The sequence below is a fragment of the Equus caballus genome, chromosome 20 (genome assembly GCF_041296265.1).
Source record: "Equus caballus isolate H_3958 breed thoroughbred chromosome 20, TB-T2T, whole genome shotgun sequence".
NCBI classification, from domain to species: Eukaryota; Metazoa; Chordata; class Mammalia; order Perissodactyla; family Equidae; genus Equus; species Equus caballus.
In genome coordinates this window covers 66,076,082-66,096,431 of record NC_091703.1, presented here as the reverse complement: position 1 = coordinate 66,096,431, position 20,350 = coordinate 66,076,082, and the positions used below count along the sequence as shown (strand labels likewise).

The window sequence follows — 20,350 nt, the reverse complement described above, 5'->3', positions numbered from 1 at the left end:
ACGGCACGTCTGCACAATGGAATACTGTTCAGCAATAAGAAGGACTGAACTACTGATCCTTGAAACAACATTGATGAGTCTCAAGCAGATTTTGCCAAGTGAAAGTACCCAGACCCAAAAGGCCATATGTTATGTGATTCCATTGATAAGAAGTTCAAAATAGGGGCAGAAAACAGATGCTTGGTTGGCAGGGACCGGAGTTGGGGGGGGGGGGTGTGGTTGTCCACAGGGGCAGCACGAGGGAACTTTGGGGGTGATGGACCTGCTCTGTAGCATGACTGTGGTGGCAGACACATGGCTCCAAGCATTCATCACAACCCAGAGAATTACACACCACAATGAATGGATAGTACTTTATGTAAAGTACACAAAAATATGCCAGGGTGTGGGAGTACCCCAAAATGGGATACGCACTCTAACAAATGCTGCTAACCGAATCCTACCCCAATACCACCACCACACAACACAGGTGGGGAAGAAAAGAACGCACCCAAGTCACTTTAGAAAGCGGTATTTTGATCAAATACCATTAAGGCTAAAGACAAAATGATTGTACAGACATACTACATTCTGGTTAGTAAATGTGTTTCTCACAGAGATATGAGTTAGCAATTCTGGACCTACTTGTGCATGCACACTAAGATTGAACAAAAAGGTAAATACATTGTAAATTCCAAGAGCCAGGTTTCTATCAGAGAAAGAATAAACCCTGTGCTATTGGATTGGAATTGAATTGGAACTATGGACTCATAGCTTTTAATATATATATTATATATTTAATTCTATATAAAATAATATTTTATACATATTTATATTTATGTATATTTAATATATATACAGATTATACATAAATAGACAGATGTAGAAGTAAATATAAACTGTGTGCTTGTATGGGGTTACTAGGATATACACAGGTACGTGTTTACGTACATATACATACATATTATCTATTTTTTGTTGAGTCACATTGATGTGACCTCCTTTAAGATCAGCTCAATGCCACCTCCTCAGGAAGCTTTCCAGCTTTCCCTCTGCTCTGATCCTAATTTGCTCTATAATTCCCTTACAGCACTGGTCAGACTTGTCTTGTACTTTGGTAGCTATCTTAGATGCCCTCCCAGACAGTGAACTCTTAAAGGTCTCGCTCCCGCTCGGCTGTCATCTCTTACAGTGTTCTCCGTGACCTCTTAGGTAGCACAGGCGCTCAGTGAATTACTGAACGGAATTTGAGGTTAGAGATCTCTAAACACAAATCTGAGTGTCTAGGAATCAACACGCCCTTGAGGTAATTCGTTCTCTTCAAGCTAGGTTCCCCAGGGCCTTGGAAAGTCTGAAGAGTCTCTTCAGGGTTCAGTCCTGGGCCCTCAACACTTTCCTTTCATTCTCCTCGATATCATCTGATCCCTATGGCTACGAAAACTAAATACTGAATGTGCGTATCCAGCCGCGACTTCTCTTCACAGAAACCTGGGCATCTTCTTGTTCCCCCTCCCCACCCCTCTCTTCCCATTTGCCTCCAACTGGTCAGGGAGCCTTGTGCCAACCCCCCTCCACTTCTCCCCAGTTACCCACTCCACCCGCCATAGCCATCGTCTCAGCCATCTCGTCTCTCCCCGAAACTGCTGAAAGCTGTTCACCGTTTACACTCTTTACTTTATTTCAACTCATTCTTCATACAGCAGTTAGGATGATTATTTTAAAAGTCTAAAGCCTATCACGTGTCTTGAAGTTGTTTAAAAGTCCTCAGCAGCTTCCCACTGTACTTAGAATAAAACCCAGTCACTGTATTTTTTTTTTGCCCTCAGAGCTCTGCAAACAGCTCCACTCTCAGTCATGAGCCTCCTGTCAGTTCCTCAAACTCAGCCGCCTCTTTCCTTCTTCAGAGCTTTTGCAACCACAGTCAACTCCTGCTAGAGCAGAGCTTCTCAAATCACCTGCGGTAAGGGATCAGATCTTTTGTCCCCCTCAATTTGTCGTGGAACTATACTTTGTAAAATACAGTGAAAATCAACTACAAGAAAAAATGTTTAAAGAAATATGTCATTTTTAGATTTAACAGACATAAAGGTAGCCATCAAATTACTATAAATATTTCAAATGCTTATTCTCAATTTCTGAACAGATCTCATGGCAGTTCAAGAACAGTTTGCTGACGGGGATGCACGCGGGCTCGTGGTAGCCGGCATTGGAGCACTGAGTATATGGCTGATTCCACCTGCTCTTTAAGGGCTCAGCTTGAATGTCATTTCCTCGAAGAGCTGCCCCTGACCATGCTATCGAATGAGGTCCACCCCCCTGTATAATATTCTCTATCACTGCATCCTATTGGTTTCATTCACAACACCTATCTAAGTTACACTCACAGACACACACACAGTTCTCTGCTTACTTTATTCTCTGCCTCTTCCTCATAAAGTCCAGGTGGCAGGGACTGTGACCATTTTTTTCACTAATGCATACCAATTGCAGAGTCAAAAATATCAAATTTTATTCGAGACTAGTGAACTTCTCAGAGCCTTTAATGTGCTAATACGAAGTGTGAAATTCCAAGAGAGGGCCTTAAAGTGCAGAGTTTCTCAAACTCATTTGACCAACAGACCCTTTCCGTCCTCTAGAATACAGCATAGGAAACAATCATCTAAAGAAATATCCACAAATTCTGTACAGGCTAAAACTACCTTTACCAGGTTATAAAGTTTAATACACATTACTATTTAAACCTAACCTGCTGTCATTATTTTGTGAGTGGAGAAAGTAGAGCATTAGAATTATGCCAAGGATTTGGTGGGCTAGGGGAATGCAATACTCATGTGTCCATTTTTCTCTTGGATTCCTTTCTATCTTTTCATATTCTGGCCCTGAAACACTGAAAATTAAACTCCCCAGATTTCTCAGCCAGATGACTTCTGGAGAGTTCTTCCATAAAGAGACACTGGCAGGAGATTGGAAAGCTGAAGGAAAAGGAAAAATTTACTTTCTTTGCTAAAAATTCCTGTTTCTGACGGCAGTGGGCAGGCTCAGGCTTCAATGCCTTCTGGCCGTGTGGACTGTTGCTGGCTGCGGCAACTCCAGCCCTGTCCAGAGTTCCAGCAGCAAAATGCAGCCACAAAGCTTTCAGCAGCTGCAGCAGTGATGACAACGAGTTTGGCAGCGGTGTGGCTTCTGGCCTCCAGCAGTGTCCACTGTAGGCATCCCCCTGGGTCTGGCAACATCACCTCCTCCCTGTGTCCCTCCAGCCGGGGCTGATAGTGACTTCCCCTAGTCACTGACTCTGTGTTACCCCACCTTGTGCCTTTTGCCCCATTGGGCCTTCCAACACTGTTGAAACCAATTCCTTGCATGAAATGCGCCTCTGTTTGGAATCCCTAGAGTGGTTTCTGTTTTCCTGACTGGACACTGATGGCTATGGGGTCAGAGTAGGAGAAGGTGATTCTATTTTTCAAACAGATTTCATGAGGGTAGAAAAATGTCATCTGCTCTGTCTGATGTCAATATGAGTCAAGAAGTAAGTGTTAAGGGAAACACCCAGAGCAAAATGAATCATGGGAATCATGGGAACAAAACCATGAGTGAAAACTGGAGCCCCAGATTCTAACCCCGGGTGACTTCTGCAGGTCATCTCACTGCTCTGGACCTGAATGTCCTCACGCCCCTCCTCCCTGATTGCTTTCAGCACCAAGGGGTGCACAGAGGCCCATACCCCCCACAATCTGCCACCAGAGCCAACCCCAATAAGCAATCTAAGTGAATGCCATGAGCTTGCTCTGCCAACGCAGCGTCAGAACAAACCTCTTAGTTTCCAACTCTCTCTCCATCTGGACTACACCCCAAACCCTGTCTAAGTAGAAACTCTGGAGGTGCCACTCTTCAAGTGTTATTTATTCAGTACTTCTCCTGTGAGGCACTGGGCAGGGAAGAAACAAGCTCACACAATGATGCATGAGACAGACACAGCACTGTACACAAATAACGTTAAAGCTCTGAGTGAAACAAGTGCCATCGTAGAGATACAAGTTAAGGCAGCAAGTACTGGGAGGAGGGAGCAATTAATTCTGCGGGGACTCCTCCAAAGGCTTCACAGAGAACTCATCACACGTTGTGGAGCATAGGGCTCATGCGGCTGAGTGAAGAGAGCTGAGGGCAGAAGAGTAGAGTGGGGTTGGATAGAGCGGGACCTTCAGGGGCCACCCCACTTTATTACCCCTTCTGGCACGTGGAAGCCATATGAGACTTTTAAACTAAAAAGGGATATGAAAATGTTTTAAAATTTGAAATACATAAACACAGGAAGTGGTTGTTGAGAAACGACGTTACTTGAGGAAGAAAATATTGAGCATTTCATGCTATTTTTATATGTCTGTTACCCCACTTTGTGCCTTTTGCCCCATCAGGCCTTCCAACACTGTTGAAACCACTTCCATGTATGAAATGTCCCTCCATTTGAAATACCTAGAGCGGTTTCTGTTTTCCTGACTGGACAGGGTAGATGTATAGTGACCCATCAGTGGGATGCCCATGACACAGTAAGCAAAAGCAACTGTCCTTATAAATTGTCATCATAATGGCACCGCCAGGTCAACTGAAACATTATTGGAAGGAAGTATTCATGTTGAAAGACTAAAAATGCAGTTGCAAGAAAGAATTTAATATCTCTCTGAACATGTAGAATGAAAATAATATTTTTTAAGTTTCCAGATATTACTGATTTGGAAGGTCACTGAGAAATACTAATAGTTTATGGATATAAAGAACCAAGAAATGTGATTCAATATTGCATAATAAGAAGCAAATTACAGAAATATATTCTGAACTCATTTAGTGACTGCATATTCCATCATCAGGGAAGAAATAGTTATGAGATAAAGATTTTTGAATGCCATTACATGGGAAATTAGTTATGAATTTTCAAAGTAAAATGATAAAAGCACTGATAAAGTCAGCACTATTCTGAGCTATATATGTCAGGGACTCTAAGCCAGGTGAGGAAATTTTAAATCCTCTCAAACAACCTTAAGATAAACTGCACCTGAAATATCTCATTATCTTTGATTAGCACTGTATCAGAAAGATGGAGAGAAACCTAATGGAGAACTAAGAAAAGCAGCTTCGTACGGAGGAAACTGATTTATGAAAAATATTATAGGGACAAAACATGTGCAACTTTGCGAAGAGATGACTAAGGAATGATGACAGTCTATAAATATTTGAGAGGTGTAAACATCCAGTAGGGGAGGAATTATTTAGCATGTTATAAAGAGCTATAATTATAGTTTACGGGATGAAATTAGGCAACCAAGATTTAGAGCATTCAAAACCATCTTCCTTGGGATCCTGGAGACCTGCACTTAAAAAGACAGGGTGACCTTTGGGACATCTGAATCCTTTTGTCTGCTTTTTAAAATTTCTATTTTTTAAAAAATGTAATCAGTTTAAGGAAGAGAGATAGACACAAATCTCTTAAGTGTAAGTACAATAAACATTTATTTTGCACACTCCCTTCTTCTAAAAGATTCTCAGGTGGCTCACTCAATTATTCGGCAATAGAACACAGAAGACATAAAATCCGTCAATACTCGCCCATCGAAGCTAATCTTTTCCACTAGACCTACTTACTGGCAACGAGCAAAACTCACTAATTGGAATTTTGCCTCAACGTTACTAAAGGACTGTAAAGCATTGACCTAGACTAATTGGAGTTATGTACTAATTGAGCTAAAGACAAATGCTGCTGCTTTACATCGAAAAGAATCAAGGTTTTATTTGCCCTTGATACTAATTACTGCCTGTTTCTTGAATTGTTTCTTTCCCTGTAAAAGACCTAAACATCCAGCCACAACCTCTATCCTGTGCCGATGTCCACATCTCACACGGGATGTCCTACTGTTTCCTCAAACTCAGCAGACTCCAAAATCAAACTCATTTGACAAACAACATTCACTGCACACTTTGCAGATACCAGGCCCTGTGCTGCTGAGCGAGGGATAAAACCCTGATTATGAAAGAACCCCACAGAGAAGAGCTCCTGGATCTTATCTCCCCACCATCAGCCATTTCCCAAGTCTGTTAGAAGCACTGTGTAAGGCTCGGTTCCCAAGAAACACAGGATTTATTGAGATGCTGGTGTTCATGATTTATTGAGGAAGTGCTCTCAGGATCAAAGGAGTGAGGTAGGCAAGACGGGGCAGGGGAATGAGCCAAACCAGGCTGTGGGGCCCACTGGGGTCTGGCTTAAGCCTGATCCATGGGAGCTCTGGAGCATAAATTGTACCCCGAGTTGGTCCCACTTGAGGCAAGAAGGACGGCCTTTTGCACATCCATGTCCATTAATCATTGACCGTGGGCTGCTGCCTCCCCAGAGAGTACTCTGGGTAAGCTCAGTGTTTATGCCCCATTCTTCAGTGGATGGCAATTTGCTGGAGAAGGGGGAAACTGGGAGTAATTACCAGTCAACTCTGAAAGCAGCTGCGGGATGCATGCACCATCTGGTAAAGGGCACCTGACTGGCTACCAGCCATGCCTCCTGTAAACACCACCACTCCCCTGGCCATTTAGGGTCACAACTCCTACTCCTGTCAAGCCAAGTTGCATTGTTCACTAAATCTCAAAAATCCTTCCTTTATACTTTCTTTCTTGTGTTCTTCCTTTCTTATTTTTTTCCAGCCACCACTTGGAGCCGTCCAGGTTATTATTGACTCCCACATAACCTGCAATCATATTTTCCTAGCAGTCTCAAGATTTCCAGAGGCAAAAAAAGGCTCGACAGGTAGATAAAGCCATTGGGTGGCGACTAGGGCGTACTGGAAAGCGCTGTGCGCAGCCCCAGGCAGGTGCACCCAGTGTCGCAGATCTTCCGATATTTTAAGAAAACTCAGAAATCCAGATTTTTATGTGAAGTCTTCTAAATTTTATATGTGGCTACTGATTCTAGATTGTTCTATTTTTTGTTTAATTTCTATGTGAGGTAAAAGGAAAAAACACATCTGTAGCTCATAGTGCCCACCATAGCCATTTTGCAAATTCTGGTCAAAAGCCTCTGAGAACAGATGAAAATTAAATAAATAACTGTAGTTCAGAGCGAAGGGAGATAAAAGTCTCAAAGGAGAACAAGAGAAAGTGCCGTGTTCAGAAGAAAGGAAACAGACCCTGAGCGCTCATGAAGAAGGGTCTTGTCTTTATTACATTTTCCATTTCTGGTTTCTACCACAGCACATGGCACATAAAAATCCTACACAAATGTTCAAATGAATAAATGAACAAAGGAGCGAACAAAGGAACATGCATCTCTCTGGGTCACTGGGAGTGCAAAGGAACGAGGACACGGTCGGTTACCCAGCCATCATCCTACTATCCACCAAGCTCAAAGGTAAAGCTGCCACTCATTGTTCTCTGGGAGTTCTGTCAGGGTCACTCAGACTCAGGTTCGGGGCCCTCTTTCCTCCTCCTCTTGGCCTCACCTCTAGCAGAAAAAGCACGTGTCAGTATTTTGCCAAAGGGTGCTTCTGAGCTTGCAGGCAATAGCAGTCAACAGAGAGGAGGCTAGAATCGGTCTCTAACAACAGCCTTTGATCAGGACCTTTTTACAGAGTATATAGCAGCAGGGGCCACTGCACATCTCAATCTCCTTCAGAAGTGCCCTGTATCCCCCAACATACCTCAATATGGGTAGCTCTTTTTTTCCAAGCCATAAAATTCTGACTGCCAGATCTTCTTTTGACCGGAGTCAAAAGCAGCTCTTGGAATCATTGCAAAACGATAGTGACTTTGGACTGAAGTTCACCATCACCTGGCAGGGCCCTCTTCTGAGCCAGCACCATCATCTAAATCCCACCAATGCCTGTGGATGGACCCGAGCTGCCAAAAGACTATTCCAGAAAAGCTGAGCTGCGCTGAGGCCAGGAAAGCACAGCGCCTGGTTGGCTGCCTCCAGGAGAATCCTCTTCCAGAATAACCAGGTTCTCATGCATCTTTCCCACCACAAGGGAGTAAGTAGTTCCATAGCCATCCTCAATCAAATGCTTCCCTGCCTGAACTGGCCTCTAAGCACGAGGCTTTTTCGGGCCATTTATTTGATGTCTGGGCCTATTTTTCTAAGATGTTTCTCTATTGCCCACTAAGATCGAGTTTGAGTAGGAGAGAACCCCTACATTCTGGAATTCTCAATTGCCTGGCTTCAGAAGGGGCATTCAGGGCTTCCCTCTAGCCCAAGTTACGTCAATAAATCCTGAATGTAAACATGATTTGGGTTGGACTGGTTATTCACATTGCACCTTACCACCCTTTTGTCTCCTGCTTTGCATTAAAAGAGAAAAGTTTATTACATAATTAAAATTATTTTCACTATTTGCAGAATTAGCTTTTGACTAATAAACTTTTTGCTAATTGGCCTGCCTCTGCCTTCCTCCCCTTGTGCTCCTAGAAAATACCTATTCACCTCTTGCACCCACCTGGCAAAACCCCAGTCTTGGATGAACCCAGCTCTCCACCTGCCTTGTCTCTGCCCTGGATCACTGAGTGCTGGAGAAAATCACACAATGAACTTAGTTCCAGTCCATCCATGGCTTGCTCTCTTTCAGCAGACATGGCAGGCATCTTCCTTCACAGAGGAATGAGAAGCTGCCAGACAGGAACTCCAAATTCCCACCTGCCCGCCACACATCCTACCATAATTATGCATGAACTGCCCCGTCCTTCCTCCTGCTGCAGAGGAGGAAGTGCCCCCTTCTGTGGAATCCCTCACTGGTCTCTGGAGTCCACCCTCCCATGTCCTTCCATCTTCAGCCTCTCGCTCTCTACTGCCACTTTCCTAAAGATTGGCACCTAACATCTGTTGCCCATCTTTTTTCTTCTCCTCCTCCTCCTCCCCCTCTTCCTCCCCCTCCCCATTCTCCTCCACAAAGCCCCCCAGCACATAGTTGTGTATTCCCATTGTAGGTTGTTCTGGTTGTGCTATGTGGAACGTCACCTCAGCATGGCTTGATGAGCAGTGCCATGTCTGTGTCCAGGATCCGAAGTGGCGAAACCCTGGGCTGCCAAAGCAGAGCTCACAACTTAACCACTCGGCCATGGATGGGGCCAGGCCCAACCACTGCCACCTTCTCATCAGCATTTGAACATGTCCATCTCTTTCTACACAAGATGACTACAAAATGGTTCTTTGATCCTATGTCACTGTTTGGCAGCTAACTTCCTACTTTCCTGTCTTTCACCCTCAAACTTCGGCATCACCTAAACCTGCTGCTACTGTGTCTCACCCTCCTTGTCAACATCTTGTTCTCTGCCTAGGGCTCCCATCAATCTTCTCCATGTCACCAAACCCAAAGGACCCTCCAGTCCTTATCTGGCTTGACCTTAGCAGCATTTGGTACAGTCGAGCTCACCTTCTCTCCTGGCTTCCTCACACATCCTCCTCTTTTGCTCCCCTGCCTTCCTTGTTGCGCCTCCACTGCGTCCTTACTGCCGTGCCTGCCTACCTTTTAACTTTCGACATGGAGTGGGAGTCTATCCTGGGTCTCTCTCTTCACTCCTCATTGCACTCTCTCTCAAAGGAATTTAATTGATTCTTGTGGTTTAATTTGCCATCTTTATGCTGATAGTTTTAAAAATAATTTTGTATTTACTTTTATAAAATTGAGACCTGCACACGAAATAAATCAGAGTTCAGAAAGTTCACGAAGAAAATTCTGTGCTCCCCTGCACAAGTCTTCCTCACCCAGAGCCTCACAGATCTGAAGCACCTCTTTATTTATGTTGGTTATCTCCACGACTAAATAGTAGTATGTATTTCTATTTCATGAGTTATCACATTAAGGAAAATGTCTACCGATTTCCCAATGTAAAACGTGAAAATATCTCCTTCTCTTCATCTGGTAGTATCTACCATTTGTATCACTTTTTGCTATCAGTTAACTTTGTGACTTTAAGTAACAAGAATTAATCTCTAATTTTTTCCATCAACCTTCAACAGTATTCCTTACCTCCTCATTCTGTAACGTAAGAATGTGAACAGTCCTGTCCCCTCCCGTTCCACCTCCTCTCTTGCACCAACTACTCTTGAACATTACACTTTTAAGCTTCTACACTAACCAGATGTCTGTTGCTTCACATACAGATTCATGCTAAAAGATGGCACCAACAAACAGCATTATATCACTATTACTCTGTAAATATTGTTCACAGTTGAGCCAAACAGAGGTCTGGAGTTATACTTCTTTCTCCAATTACAGGACTCCTGTGCCGCTGCTGGACAACTCCAAGCCTGAACTTCAAATGGATTAACTTTTCTTGTACTCCCCCAATTACGTAAAATCATGCAACATTACAATTTCCTTCGTTTCTAAATAATGACTTCCTTATATATTTTCACCTAAAATATTGACTTGCTTTTTGGCTTTCTTGCATCATTTGCCTCGATCACCTCCTTCACATTTTCAGACTCCACATCACACCGGCCGTGCAGCTCCCCGTCTCCCCAGATCTCCATTCTCCTGTTCCACGCTGCCTGGCTTCGTCTCCAGTCTTCCGCATCCCTGTTATCCTAGAACTTCTCTTTCTTGTCCTCCCACGTTGAGATCACTGTCTCCAGAGCCTGTCTTTCTTTTCCTTGGATATGCCTTCGTTTTCCTGGAGTACAGTCTCAGGTAACTTCCACTAAAAAGACGTGCATGGGGGTGAACCATCTGATTCCTGCCTGTCTGGATTTTTGTTTTGTTTTGCTTTCACCCTTGGCTGGGAGTTCGGCTGGTCATAGTCTTTGAAGGCATCGCTTCCCTGTCTTCTAGCCTCCACGGTTCCTAATGCCAGACGGATTCTCGTTCCTTTGTAATGAAATAGTGTTTTCTTCAGCTGAAGCTCTTACAGGCCTGTCTTTCTTCGTGATCTGAAATGCCAAGCCGACAAGTCTAGGAGATGGCCTTCTTTCCTCATCTTTGGAACACGTGCCAGGCCTTCCTGGAAGGCTGCCGCCGGCTAGAGCCTGAGCATGCGCAGTCCTCCCTTCCTGGCTCAGGGTCCCTCCCCTCCCACACAGCCTTCCGGTCGGGTAGGAACCTCCGCACCTGCCCAGGTGCGTGCCCCTGCACCGGGCCTCTGGCGGGCGGAGGGGAGGCCCAGGCGTCCCGTCCCGATCATCAGGGGTTGCCCGACAGGAGGCGGGAAGCTGACTCCTTACGGACGGGAGTGTGGGAAGTGGCGGGGCACACCGGCACCACGCGTGTCCTCCCAGCACCCCCTGCGCAGCCTAGGTGGGATCCCGCGAGACCAGGCTCGCTTGGAACGAGTGCTTCCTGAGGACGTGCAGGCCCCTGAGTCGCCCTGAGGTAGAAGCTCTGGGGCGGGCGGACAGAGCGGGCCGGGGGCAGGGCCAAGGGCAGCTGAGGGCAGGCCAGGGGTGGGGCTGGGGAGTGGGACTGGGGTGGGGGGGGGCCAGTATGGGACTGAGGGGCAGGGTGGGGCCAGGCGGGGCTTAGGGGAGGGTGGGGCTGGGGTGGGGCTTAGGGGAGGGTGGGGCTTAGGGGAGGGTGGGGCTGGGGCGGGGCTGGGGCAGGGCTGGGGGGTGGAGCTTAGGGGAGGGCGGGGCCAGGGACAGACCAGGGGCCGGGTACCTGGCGTGGCTCCTTGGCCAGGGACAGTGGGCCCAGGCTAAGGCCGAGGTGGAGCCAGGGTCGGCTCTAGGAAGGCCAGTGTCTCCCAGGCTGGGTGGTCCTGCAGTGTGCAGACTGGAGCAGAAGGTCACTCCACAGTGGCTGCATGTGGGATGTGCAGTGAGGGGACTCTTCCACCCCATCACAGGGACAGTCAGTGGCACCAGAGCTCCTCGGCCCTGCGGGGACCAGCACGAGGTACAGTGGGCACCCTGGGGGTCGTGTCCACAGGTGGTTGTCCTGCAGGCCGTGCCCAGGACAACCCCACAGCCGCGGGAACTCCGTCTCTGCGTCCAGGGGTGCTCAGATCTGGGGGCACCAGTGGAATCCCACCTACCGCTACCAGGAGCTGCAGGGGAGCGTCTGGGTTTACTTCCTCCTGCAGGTTTTTAGCGCCCAGGGGCTCTGCTGGTCTGTCCGTGCCTTTCTCAGAGCATCCTGTTCTTGTTTCAGGCTGTGGTACCTCCTTGGGGTCCATGAGAGCACAAGCTAGACTTTTGCAGTCCCCTGCAGAGGAGGCTGCCTGCAAGGTGGGGAAGATGAGCCCCAGACCCGGCCGGCTGGTCTGGGTCAGCTCTGTACCGCTCAGTGTCCTTGGGGAGCTTGTCTGTACTTTAGCTTCTTTTCTTTTTCATTTCATCAGCAAATACAAAATGCTTGCTGTAGAAAAATGCAGTAATTGCCAAACTACCAAGTTAAACTTAGAAAAAGCATTAACTTACTTTATAACTCTAAAAGAAAAACCTACATTTTTGTTGCTGAAGCTAACTTACCTCCAAGTTCTAAAAGTTGCGAATTTTGGTTTTAAAAAATGGTGCTCTAAAATTGTCCCAATTAATTTTGTTATGCCATAAAAAAAAATCTTCAGTGCATTAAATGAAATAATGTTTGCAACATAGTCTTATTTCAATAGCTTTATATCAGTAATAGGCCAACATATAAACTAATACCCTCTTGGTATAAACAGGAAATACTAATGGCAGTGTCAGTGTGGAACTTCACACCTGTCAATTCACGTACGGCACAATTAATAATCAACTGATTAGGCTAGTGATATTTAAAGAACATGGTGAGTCACTGTACTTCCCACGGTAACCCAGTGTGCTAACAATAGCAGTTTCATGATCTCATGTTCTTCTCTAGTCTCCTTGTCTCCAGGTTGGAGTCACGCCAGGTGGAATTTGTACAGGTGGCCAGAATTTGACGGTCCCCCCGTATCTGTGGTCCGCTCTCTCCAACCTTTGATAAGTTTGTAAAGCCCACAGGGATCTCTACGAATGTGTTTTCACTCTTGATTTTTCCAGTCCTCTTTGTTTTTCTGCCTTTTCATTTTGCTTTGCCTGTCTATTTAGCATTTTCCATTCAAGTTTGTGTAAATCTCTTTCTTGACACCTGGAAATTTTATCAGCAGCAGTTTTCCTTTTTTTCCTTCTTTTCTGCCTTTTCCCTTATCTCCTTTTCAAGCCTCAAAAGTCCTTCCAATTTTTTCTTCTCCTGGGTATAACTTTCTAAAGTAATTTTAGTCTAAACTGGCGTTGGTGCTCTTTCTGCTCCTTTTTCTCTTCCTCCTCTTTTAACTTCTTTAAAATGTAAGAAAGATATTTCATTGACATTTGTATACTTTCTGGTTTTCCAAGCTTCTGCTGGCAGTCTCTGTTTCTTCTTTTTTCTCTTTTTATTTTTGATCATCATCTTGTTTTATTGTGAAGAAGTGTAAGCATATCCTCTGTCCTTAACTTGAAATTTTCCTCCTTTTTTGCTGCTTTTAGTTTTCCAATTCTGAGTAGACTCTTCTGTCTTTCTTGTAGAGTCAGAAATTTTATACAGTGTCTCATGCACCTCATCCTGTGTTCTTCCGGGCTGATGTTCTAGAATTTCTCCGGTAAGTGTTAGCATCTGTCTGTGTTTGTTTCTCACTTTTACAAAGGTCTGGTGATCATAACCACCCCATGTCTTTGTCGTCCACCCCTCACCTGCCCCCCACCCCCCATTTGCTGAAAGAGTTTTCCAGAATCTACCATTTCTTCTGGAAGAGGACGTGATGACTGCAGGAGCTTCACTGGACGTTGCTCTGAAAGCTCTCTGTGTTTCTGAGGGACTCAAAGCCCATGTGTCAGTTTTTCTGGATATGGCACTCGACTCATTATTAGTTGCTTTCTCTTCTTTAATAAGCTCTTTATATGTCAACCTCTGCTCTTATTTAAAGTGTTCATGGTGTTCTCTGTTGTTTCTGTTATTTCTCTGAGTTTTTCAACAAAATCAGATGTACGCGTCACTTCTTTTAACTGATGCTGAAGTCTCTACATCGTGTATTTTGGCCAATTGCTGCTGGATTTTTGCTCTTTCTATTTTCCTGCTGATGATTTATTTTTCACTTCTTCCACCACACTGTGCTCAATTCTGAAGTCTTTTTTTTTTTGATTGTGGAAATGACTGTGTTCATCTTTGTCTGTTAATAACTTGATTTTAAAATTTTCCTGCTGTATGTATGAACTTTGCTTTCTTAGTCCAACTAGCTTTCTGCTTCCAGTTTTGAAGCTGAAAAGGTTGAATTCTGGCTGAAGTAGAAAAATAGCCATCATTCTGTGCCACAACCAACTTTTTTCACAGAATCACTGGGGCCACTCTGGTCAGGCAGCCTAGGTGTTTGTGCAGGGGGCACTGCAGAACCAGGAGATGGTCCCCCGCACTTGGGGCTGGGCCTGTGAGCGTGCGGGAGGGAGAGGCGGGTGGACTGCCTTACTGCCTTCATCTGCAGAACGGGGTGGTACAGCACCTGCCCCACAAGGCTGTTGTACTGATGGAACTTGTTAGATGTAGACCGGGAATAGTTTACGACCCAGATTGTTATCTCTAGCTCCTCGAGTCGGTTTTTCTATATGTTGGCCTTGCTTATTCTTTCTAATGCTGCTGGCATTTCTCATGCGCCTCATTATCCTTGGATGTTCAGTCATGCTTAAAACAAGTTTGGGTCACTAGAGTTTCTTCTGCTATTGTAGGAATAGGATGATTTCCTTCACAGGTCTCTCATGAGAAATAGTGACTGAGAACTCCATGCGCATCGGTGGACCAGAAACGTCCACAGTAAGCTTTCACTTTAGGGGCTGGTGAGCAGGAGCTGAATGTCAGGCCCTGACCCCCAGATGTGGTTGGCTTTCATACATAGCATATCCTTTTTATAGATTTTCAGTTCATAAGGCACTAAAGGGGAGTGGTGATATCCTAGAGTGGTGGATACTGTGAAAAGAATGTACAAAATACAAATAAAGTCTTTACAGAAGCTCTGCACTTGATTAGAGAGAAGAATCTGTTGCTTAATTACAAGTGAAATGTTTGTATCACTTTGAAATAATGTCCTAAGATTTTTTGTTTTTTTGAAAGTGACGTGTTATTGACTCGCTAGGATTGAGGATAATTACAGAATCACTGTGATTTTTTTGTAGAATCACTTGTGATTTATTATAAGTTCTTTAATTTGTTTCATTCAAAAATAGGACAATAGCTTTTAAATATTTTCCCCTGTGTGCTAATAGCGTATGTCTGGGCCACCTGCAAGCTCTGGAACCCAGGAGAGGAGGATGAGGAACAAAGGAGGAAATATTCGCTAGTAAACAAGCCCTATGACCCAAAAGTGGACCAAGAACTTTCTGTCCCAGTCTTAGGAGGTAGTCAGGAGCTCTGCACACTTCTCTACTGGATTAGGTTTCACAACTTCCCTTGATGTCATTTGTTCTCTTTCCCCTGGCTTGAATTAGGACTTCCCCTCCAGAGTTCTGCCAAGCCAGTTTCCTTTAGACCAATTCATAGTCAGCTATTTCCACTGGAGTTTCATGAAAAGAGCACTGAATGAAAAGTCAGGATAAATGGACTTCTGAGGCCAACATTCCTGCTTACTCTCTGACCCTAGAAGTCAATGTTCATACCGAGCCTGCACTTCCTAAACAATTCACATTCTTGTAAGGTAGAAAGAGCTTCCTTACAGAGTAATGAGTTTCCTGTCATAGAAATTATTCCAGAAAACATTTGAAAACCACTTTTTAAGACTCTTGTAGAATTTTTATGTAATAAGAAGATTGGATTTGCTGGTCCTAAAAAATCTCTCTGAACCCTGAAACGCAATGATTTTCTGCTCTAGTTCTATGGAAAGAAAGGAGGCATGGAGGGAATGGGAAGGCAACTTTATGCAGCCTCGCATGGATTTCAGCCTTGGTCTTTGGAGTCGCACCAGGCTTCCCGAGCTTGTGCTTTGCCTGTCCATTCTGACTCCATGCAGATACACACTTTCTTGGTGTCTTTCCATTCTTTTTAAGCACGCTCATATAAGTATCCTTAAGTCAAAGGCAGGTAGATGCATACCATTAGTTGGAGGGATGGCCAATTACTACAAGCACAAGATTTCTTTGAATTCTTATCTCCATTTTAAAAATCTATGAAAATTTAAAATTATACTTCATCATGTATGTGTTTTGATATAAAATAGTATTTTAAATCATCTATCGTTGGGGGCAGGGGAGGTGAAGAACTTGACCCATGTAGAAAGATGTGCCCCTGCTTTCTTCAGATGCACAAGGCAAATGCACTCTTCTTAAGAACCTCAGGTCAACATGTTGGACTGGCACTCTGGATCCAGATTTATTACCATGACTTCTCACAGTCCCTGGGATTTGCTTCTGCAAGGCCCACCTTCTGCAACACAGCAGGCCCCCAGTCCACATGGAGCAGGGGATGGTACACTGGGAAAAGTTTGTGTGTTGTGTCAGTAGCCCCCTCTCAGTTCGTTCATGCTTCTCTTTTCACCTGACTCTATGAATTGTTTACAATGACATATTTTAGTAGAATTATTTCAGAACCTGTCTTCCCTCAATCTGAATGTGCCTCACTCAACTAATAAAATCCTTGCCCCTGAGAGAGAGTGTATTATGTGTTACATTTTGCTAAAATTCATGATGTGTCTTTGGAGAAGAATTGTGCATTTTATGTAATTTGTCAAGGACAGTTTCAAAATGCGTAACATCATCAGTCTCACAGACAGTGTCTGATGGGTTCACTCTGTAGGCAGTTTTGCCAAGTGCAAGCTAAGACTCAGACCATCACACACCTGCTCCCTGCTGTTGTTTCAGATGTATCATCTGTTGAAAAGACAACCAAGTTTAGGAAAAGAATTCATCCTTGAAGTATTTCTTCTCTAATTAAGTCAACAGATGTTGTTTGAAGTGTATACTGGGGAATTTATTACTTCAGTTTTAAAAAGTCAGAGGAATTCACAGATCTGCCTTCATAATAATTGTCTTTTGGATCAAGGTAGCCAGCCTGGTAATGACTAATAATAGTCAAGAATTTATGATGGTTGTCATTTTCAACAATTTGAATGGCATTTTCTAAAAGTGCTTTCACTTGAGTTATCATCTGGACTTCAGTGTTCCCCAGCTGAGTATCTGATCGCTCGTGGTGGAGGCTGGACAGACCTGGCCTGGCTCAAATAGGCATGAGGGACTGGGGCTGATGGCAGGAAGTGGCTCTTACGGCCCCTGTGGCTGCATGGAAGCAAAGAACAGACAGTGATGTCAAAGGCAGAAATGCACAGCTGAGGCAATGACCAAGGCAGAAGAGCCTGAGGCAGGCAGCAAGTGACGGGTGCAGCCTGAGCATCAAAGAGCCATGAAGATGGAAGCAGGACCTGCTACAAGAAAGAGGCAGGCAAGAGGGTGGGCCTGGCACACAGCCTGAAGATGACCTCTTGTTGCTTCTTAAGGGTAAAGCCAGGACAGGAGGGTGCCCAGTGACCCATTGAGGCTCAGTTTCTTATCTTTCTCCTCTCCCTGCCTCACAGGGGTGTGGCAAAGGTCAAATTCAGTCTTGTATGTGAAGTCTAATTGTCATTATTATCATTGTTAACATTTGTGATATAATTGAGAAATATATGGAAAGATAAATTTTAAAAAGTCAAAAAACCAAGCTGCATGGTAAGAATTTTGTGTGTGTGTGGCAGAACAAAATAGGACAAAGCATTTTGGTGTGTTATTTTCTTTAAATTTAGTCTGCTCTTGTTAGTTTCTAACCAAAGTAATTAGCATATGTGATGGTTATAATTTGTGAACAAATTCTCTACTGATTGTTACTGTGGCAAGTTCTGATAAATTCACAGATCAGAATTTATATACAAGGAAGACTCCCAACATGGAAGAATTAGATTTTTTAAACACCAGGTCTCAAATTATCTACCTACTTTGACAGTTTTAGTGTCTTGATTAAATATTTTATCAAGATTTTATCTTAAGATAAAATGTAGAAGCTAACTGATAGCAACATCTCTTTATGTAAAAGGTTCCCAAGCTGATTTATCACCAGGTTGAAGCGTGTCTGTGAAAACAACCATGTCTAAAGTAAAGAGACTTTGCAGTTTTCTTCCCCTCTCCTAGTCAAGCAACTTCTACTAAACAATTTATGTGAAAAACGGAGTCTTGAATTTTATAAGACTCCACTTTATTTTCCTGTGATGCCTCCTTTAGTTTCATTCTTCACTTCAATTTAGTACGTGCTGTGTTCTGTTCCAAGTAATACATTTAGAACACTGTGCCCAATTATAATTCATTTTAATTCCTGCACATTTGAGGAAACTTAGCCTCTAAGTTTCAGACTTTGTTCTTCGTCTTGGTTCTTTACTTCTCCTCCTCTACGCAGCAGAAAAGTAATCAGCTGCCAAGTTGATGCCATGTTTTTACAGTTTTCTAATTGCCTCTCACCATCCTGATTTTGTCTCCCACTAGGTTTGTTATGTTACAGCATCCTGAAAGGACTTTGGGGAAAATACAGATGTATATTAAATTATTTACTCATAGTTTTGGTTGAGGCAGGGGGGTAGAGGGACTACTGCTAATGCTTTATTTACAGCTCCATAGAACTATTCAGCAATAAAATTAATAAAATAAAGCACTCTAATTATATTCTAATCTATAACTTCATAAAATCTGAGTAGTGGTAGATGAGTATTATTTCTGAGGCATAAAAGACTTTTTATCAGTAAATGGATTTCAAAATTGTTACTAGAGGGGAAACAAATGACATGAGATTTTATCTTGGTAGAAAAGTGTGTTATGAGAGCATTGGAGGTGGTGTAAAATGAAGAGAAGATGAAGCCAGAGGCTGCTGTAAATAGCACAAAGAAGAGACAGCAAAGCTGGACACAAGCTGAAGAAGAGACTGCCATGGCACCCCGCCCAGTTGTATGGGGCAGTGTGTGATCAACAGGAGCTAATGAGAAAGAAAGATGTCTTTGATGACAGCACTGTGGTGGGAGGAAACAGGAGAAAACAGGGAAAAGATTAAGGACAGAGAGAGACCAGATGGTGATAGTATTGAGCCAAAAACCAAAATATGTCGTGGACTCAAATCTTAGCAGTAAAGATCTAGTGAAATGGAAAAATAGTAACACAAATAGAAAAAAATAGAATTCATTTTCATCAATTTAATGTACTACATTTTATTTTATCTAGAAAGTATTTAAGATGGATTATTCAAAAAGAGAAGGAGGAGATATTTATAGTAAGATTTATAAAATAGAACTGAAAGAGAGGGGGCATATGCCAACCGTAAGGGTCAAGAGGTGGCTCTGCCTGAGCATAAAACCTGGAGCTTCCTTCTAGCTGTGATGGAGAGGGAAACGGTATAAATTATAAAACATTCATTAAATGTCATTGGCTGAAATAGGTACCGACAAGTATTCAGGGGATGAAATTTTCCTGGTTAGGGACACAGCTCTTGTGTGACAATAGAGGGAATAAGATATAACCAATAATAAGCTCAATATTGGCTTCACACCAAATAGATAAATTTGCATGACCAGTTTTGAGAGCAGCCGAAGATAAAAAACCATGTTCAGCAACTGAGAGACACTTCTACCACAGCAATGACCAAGATGTCTTTGTCCAAACGTGTAGCCTTCTTGTAGTCCGACTTGATCCCAGGACACTGGGTCACATTTAACAAGTGTTTGTGCTGGGTCCTGGGACATTTTGTGGACAAATAACCATAGTCCCTGCCTTCATGGAGCTTACGTTTTGATAGAGGAGTCAGAAAGTAAAGTAAGGGGCAGGCCCTGTGGCCAAGTGGTTGAGTTCGCGTGTTCTGCTCTGGCGGCCCAGGGTTTCACAGGTTTGGATCCTGGGCGCAGACCTAGCACTGCTCGTCAGGCCACACTGAGGTGGCTTCCCACATAGCAGAGCCAGAAGGACCTGCAACTAGAATAGACAGCTATGTACTGGGGGGCTTTGGGGAGAAGAAGAAGGAAAAGAAGAGGAAGATTGACAACAGATGTTAGCTCAGGGCCAATCTTTAAAAAAAAGGTAAAGTACAAAGATATAAAAATGAAATAATTATGAACTATGATAGTTGCTAAGAAGAAAATTAACATTGCTATCAAGAGTTTAAGGCGTGCAGAGGTGACCTTTTGTATCTAGAATCGGGGAAGATCTTTTCTGAGGAAACGACATTAGGAGGAGAACTTGGAGTATACAGAGTAGTGACAGATGCATAACCCAAGACAATCGTTCCTGACTACCTCTGTCAGACTTCCACTATGCTCCATGTAAGCAGGGTGCTTAAGACTGGATACTCTAGGACGTTGACCTGAATGCAGGCCTTCTGTATGGCTAATCAGGGAAATTTCATTAATTTTAGAAAGTAGCAAGCTGGTGATACAGTTAATATCCTAT

General features: G+C 43.8%; 1 pseudogene; it reads right to left on the bottom strand.

The window, feature by feature from the left end:
- Positions 1–12,771: 12,771 nt before the first annotated feature.
- Positions 12,772–15,897, bottom strand: LOC100071049 (coiled-coil domain-containing protein 112-like; annotated as a pseudogene).
- Between the last annotated feature and the right edge of the window lie 4,453 nt (positions 15,898–20,350).